Source organism: Nerophis ophidion, linkage group LG23, assembly GCF_033978795.1.
Source record: "Nerophis ophidion isolate RoL-2023_Sa linkage group LG23, RoL_Noph_v1.0, whole genome shotgun sequence".
NCBI classification, from domain to species: domain Eukaryota; kingdom Metazoa; phylum Chordata; class Actinopteri; order Syngnathiformes; family Syngnathidae; genus Nerophis; species Nerophis ophidion.
The window spans coordinates 37,576,385-37,582,752 of NC_084633.1; positions in this window are offsets into that span (position 1 = coordinate 37,576,385).

Consider the following 6,368-nt stretch of genomic DNA (forward strand, 5'->3'; position numbering starts at 1 on the left):
AGGCACCATTAATGCTGAAAGGTACATACAGCTTTTGGAACAACAAATGCTGCCATCTAAGCGCCCCTGCTTATTTCAGCAAGACAAAGACAAGCCACATTCAGCACGTGTTACAACAGCGTGGCTTCGTAAAAAAAAAAAAGAGTGCGGGTACTTTACTGGCCCGCCTGCAGTCCAGACCTGTCTCCCATGGAAAATGTGTGGCGCATTATGAAGCGTAAAATACGACAGCGGAGACCCCGGACTGTTGAACGACTGAAGCTCTACATTAAAAAAAATGGGAAAGAATTCCACTTTCAAAGCTTCAACAATTACTTTCCTCAGTTCCCAAACGTTTATTGAGTGTTGTTAAAAGAAAAGGTGATGTAACACAGTGGTGAACATGCCCTTTCCCAACTACTTCGGCACGTGTTGCAGCCATGAAATTCTAAGTTAATTATTATTTGCAAAAAAAAAAATTAGTTTATCAGTTTGAACATCAAATATGTTGTCTTTGTAGTGCATTCAATTGAATATGGGTTGAAAAGGATTTGCAAATCATTGTATTCTGTTTATATTTACATTTAAAGGCCTACTGAAAGCCACTACGAGCCACCACACAGTCTGATAGTTTATATAACAATGATGAAATATTAACATTGCAACACATGCCAATACAGCCTTTTTAGTTTACTAAATAGCAATTTAAAATTTCCCGCAATGTGTCGTGTTGAAAACGTCGCAGAATGATGACGTGTGCGCGTGACATCACGGAATGTCAGGAAATATTATCCCAGCACCACTTAAGGCTAAAAGTCGTCTCTTTTCATCGTATAATTACACAGTAATTTGGACATCTGTGTTGCTGAATCTTTTGCAATTTGTTCAATTAATAATGGAGACGTCAAAGAAGAATGCTGTTGGTGGAAAGCGGTGGATTGCAGCTGTCTTTGGCACCGAGACACAGCCGGTGTTTCTTTGTTTTTAACACAGAGCGGTCAAGCGAACATGTTTCTCTACGTCAACCAGCATGTTTTTGGATGGAAAAATTGTGACATATATCTTACCGGAGACATCATTGGATTATTTGTCCTCCTGCAGTAGCTGTTTAAAAGGCAGCTGTGAGCCTGGCTCCTCGGCTTCTCTCAGAGACACTGCGTGTTCACCGCAGCCATCCGACCTCGAGGTATGTCTTTACAATCTCACTAAAACAATATTTAAACAATAAGCAGATAAGGGATCTTCCGGATTTATCCTAGTAAATGTGTCCAATTACATCTGAAACGCTCACACTGCCGCCGCCCAAAGCCGTCGCTTTTTATTATTTTATTTTTTTTTATCGAGTCCCTCGCTATCAATATCATCATCCACGAATCTTTCATCCTCACTCAAATTAATGGTGAAATTGTCATTTTCTCGGTCCAAATAGCTCTCGCTGCTGGAGGCTCCCATTAAAAACAATGTGAGGATGTGAGGAGCCCTCACCTTTGTGACGTCATCGTCTGCGACTTCCAGTAAAGGCAAGGCTTTTTTATCAGCACCAAAAGTCTCGAACTTTATCGTCGATGTTCTCTACTAAATCCTTTCAGCAAAAATATGGCAATATTGCGAAATGATCACGTATGACACATAGAATGGACCTGCTATCCCCGTTTAAATAAGAACATCTCATTTCAGTAGGCCTTTAACACAATCTCCCAACTCATATGGAAACAGGGTTTGTACATACATACAAACATACATGTATATATGTATAAAGAAAAAATTCCATACATAAGATGGCAAAGGAGTGATCCAGACCGGCTAAAAGCCCGACTCGTGCACAACCATCCTGAGCACACTAAATACCACCACACCCACAATGACAACCTCCCGGACACAACAAGTCCATGCGCCTACCTGAGGGTCCCCCGCTCTTTACCCAACAGAGATAGAACCTACCCCACTGCCCCCAGCTGTGATCCCAACCAGGGGACCACAGACAGAGCACAGTGAAGTCTCTGCACGGGATTGGGAGGCCACCAGACTGCAGTCCCCGGGGCCTGTGCCGGTCGAGGAGGCAATGACCCCCAACCCAGCCATGCGTGTGATGTGGGAGTGTATGAGTGTCTAGTGGGTAGTTCAAATGAAGCGGTCAGCCATCAAAGTCCCTTCTGATGTGTGCTGCAGTGTATGTGGGTGATGCCACTAAAATGGGGGGACATCAGGGTCATCATGCCAAGCCCCCCAAACCCAAGGTGTCTAACATGCAGTTAAAATTGAGGGACAGACGAGCGGGGGACAAGTCAGGAGGACTGGAGCCCCATAGAGGAATCCTCATCCCCCCTGTCACGCGTCCCCCGCCGGCCATTCCCTTAAAGCCCTAAGTGTAAGTAGGAAGAGCAAAGAGGCCAGACACGGCCCCCAAAGGCCCCCCAGTCCATGCGGGAGGAAACCGAGATCTACGGCCAGGAGGCCAACCCCCACAATCCAGGACCTCGCAGGCACCTCAAGGCAAACAGGATTCTTTATCCAAACAAAACGTACAATCAAAAGTAACAAAACAGGCCCTGTCCCCTGGCGGGGGACCCCAAATACACACAACAAAAACAAAGTCATTGCAAGCAGACAGTCATGCACCTAAAAAGTAGCCCAACACAAACTAACAAAGATGCACCTATCCCAACACACTGGACATTAAAAACCGTCCCAGTCCAACAGGAACCCCATCAGTGCATCTGAACAGGTCTACCACTCCCCACTTCAAACTGAACAGGTCTACCACTCCCCACTTCAAACTGAACAGGTCTACCCTTTCCCACTTCAATCTGAACAGTTCTACCACTTCCCACTTCAATCTGAACAGGTCTACCCTTCCCCACTTCAATCTGAACAGGTTTACCATTCTTCACTTATTTCTGAACAGGTCTACCACTCCCCACTTCAATCTGAACAGTTCTACCACTCCTCATTTCAATCTGAACAGGTCTACCACTCCACACTTCAAACTGAACAGGTCTACCACTCCCCACTTCAATCTGAACAGCTCTACCACTCCTCATTTCAATCTGAACAGGTCTACCACTCCTCATTTCAATCTGAACAGGTCTACGACTCCCAACTTCAATCTGAACAGGTCTACCACTCCTCATTTCAATCTGAACAGGTCTACGACTCCCAACTTCAATCTGAACAGCTCTACCACTCCTCATTTCAATCTGAACAGGTCTACCACTCCTCATTTCAATCTGAACAGGTCTACCACTCCTCATTTCAATCTGAACAGGTCTACCACTCCTCATTTCAATCTGAACAGGTCTACGACTCCCAACTTCAATCTGAACAGCTCTACCACTCCTCATTTCAATCTGAACAGCTCTACCACTCCTCATTTCAATCTGAACAGGTCTACCACTCCTCATTTCAATCTGAACAGGTCTACGACTCCCAACTTCAATCTGAACAGCTCTACCACTCCTCATTTCAATCTGAACAGGTCTACCACTCCTCATTTCAATCTGAACAGGTCTACGACTCCCAACTTCAATCTGAACAGGTCTACCACTCCTCATTTCAATCTGAACAGGTCTACCACTCCTCATTTCAATCTGAACAGGTCTACCACTCCTCATTTCAATCTGAACAGGTCTACCACTCCTCATTTCAATCTGAACAGGTCTACCACTCCTCATTTCAATCTGAACAGGTCTACGACTCCCAACTTCAATCTGAACAGGTCTACCACTCCCCACTTCAATCTGAACGGGTCTACCACTCTGGTTACCACACTGGTAAAATGACGTCATGATAATTTAAAAATAAAGACAACTTCAGACTGTTTTGTTTGTTTAAAAATAGAAGAAGCACATTCTGAAAATGAACACATCATAATGTTGTTGTTTTGTTTACACTTACATGTATTTTATCTTTATTTGTCGTTTTTTATACTTTCTGAATAAATGATGTCATAATGTTCATCAGTCTTCTCATTGCTGTTCATTTTCAATCCATCAAGATAGAAATATGATATCAAAATCAAATTACAAAATGTTATTTATGTCGTTTGATCATTTGCTTCCACTGCTGCACTAACATGTGCTTTATTTGTTTTTACATGTGCAGCATCATCCACAAACATACACATGATTGCTATTGTGACCTCTAGTGGACACATTTAGAACAGCAGTTTCTTTTATTCGAACATTTCAGTTTATTTTTATACTTTGCAAACTCATCCCGCAGAAAAAACTGTTCTGGGGCCGGCATGTCGAGTCCCCTTGCCTTTCCTTGTACTCGCCACTAGTGGGCGCCACTCAACATGTGATTGAAGGAAACAACATGGAGCACTCTGCTGTATTGTGGACTTCCAACTACCACTACACTACTTTACTGTGAACTTCCAACTACCACTACACTACTTTACTGTGAACTTCCAACTACCACTACACTACTTTACTGTGAACTTCCAACTACCACTACACTACTTTACTGTGACCTTCCAACTACCACTACACTACTTTACTGTGACCTTCCAACTACCACTACACTACTTTACTGTGGACTTCCAACTACCACTACACTACTTTACTGTGAACTTCCAACTACCACTACACTACTTTACTGTGAACTTCCAACTACCACTACACTACTTTACTGTGACCTTCCAACTACCACTACACTACTTTACTGTGACCTTCCAACTACCACTACACTACTTTACTGTGGACTTCCAACTACCACTACACTACTTTACTGTGGACTTCCAACTACCACTACACTACTTTACTGTGAACTTCCAACTACCACTACACTACTTTACTGTGACCTTCCAACTACCACTACACTACTTTACTGTGACCTTCCAACTACCACTACACTACTTTACTGTGACCTTCCAACTACCACTACACTACTTTACTGTGGACTTCCAACTACCACTACACTACTTTACTGTGAACTTCCAACTACCACTACACTACTTTACTGTGACCTTCCAACTACCACTACACTACTTTACTGTGACCTTCCAACTACCACTACACTACTTTACTGTGGACTTCCAACTACCACTACACTACTTTACTGTGGACTTCCAACTACCACTACACTACTTTACTGTGGACTTCCAACTACCACTACACTACTTTACTGTGAACTTCCAACTACCACTACACTACTTTACTGTGGACTTCCAACTACCACTACACTACTTTACTGTGGACTTCCAACTACCACTACACTACTTTACTGTGGACTTCCAACTACCACTACACTACTTTACTGTGGACTTCCAACTACCACTACACTACTTTACTGTGGACTTCCAACTACCACTACACTACTTTACTGTGAACTTCCAACTACCACTACACTACTTTACTGTGGACTTCCAACTACCACTACACTACTTTACTGTGGACTTCCAACTACCACTACACTACTTTACTGTGGACTTCCAACTACCACTACACTACTTTACTGTGAACTTCCAACTACCACTACACTACTTTACTGTGAACTTCCAACTACCACTACACTACTTTACTGTGGACTTCCAACTACCACTACACTACTGTTTTTTTTACTCTGTAGGACCCCCCTTTCTAGATAAATAAATATGTATATTTACAACATTAATATTTAATACATACTATGTAAATATAAAAAACGTAAGCTTTTAATATTTTTTTTGTTTGTAATTGTTTTATAATCTTCATTATTTACTTAAAGATATTACAGTATGTCTCTATATACATATTTTATTTTTATTTTTTTAATTGAATTTAACCAATGGGGGCACATTTAAATTTTTTACACACTTGTTTTTTCATATGTTGACCAATGGGGGAGCACTTTTAAAACCCCATCCATCCATCCATTTTCTACTGCTTATTCCCTTTCGGGGTCACGGGTGGCGCTGGCGCCTATCTCAGCTACAATCGGGCGGAAGGCAGGGTACACCCTGGACAAGTCGCCACCTCATCGCAGGGCCAACACAGATAGACAGACAACATTCACACTCACATTCACACACTAGGGTCAATTTAGTGTTGCCAATCAACCTATCCCCAGGTGCATGTCTTTGGAAGTGGGAGGAAGCCGGAGTACCCGGAGGGAACCCACGCATTCACGGGGAGAACATGCAAACTCCACACAGAAAGATCCCGAGCCTGGATTTGAACCCAGGACTGCAGGAACTTTGTATTGTGAGGCAGACGCACAAACCCCTCTGCCACCGTGAAGCCCACTTTTAAAACCAATTAGAAAAATCCTTAATTTTCAGGACCGCCCTCATTTAGGTAGATGATAATGAGACATAGTCTATTAGATGCAATGTTATTATGTCATCACTTGTTCACACCTCCTCATATGGAAGATACTTTTCCTTCTTCATGTCTCCAGAAGGGTAG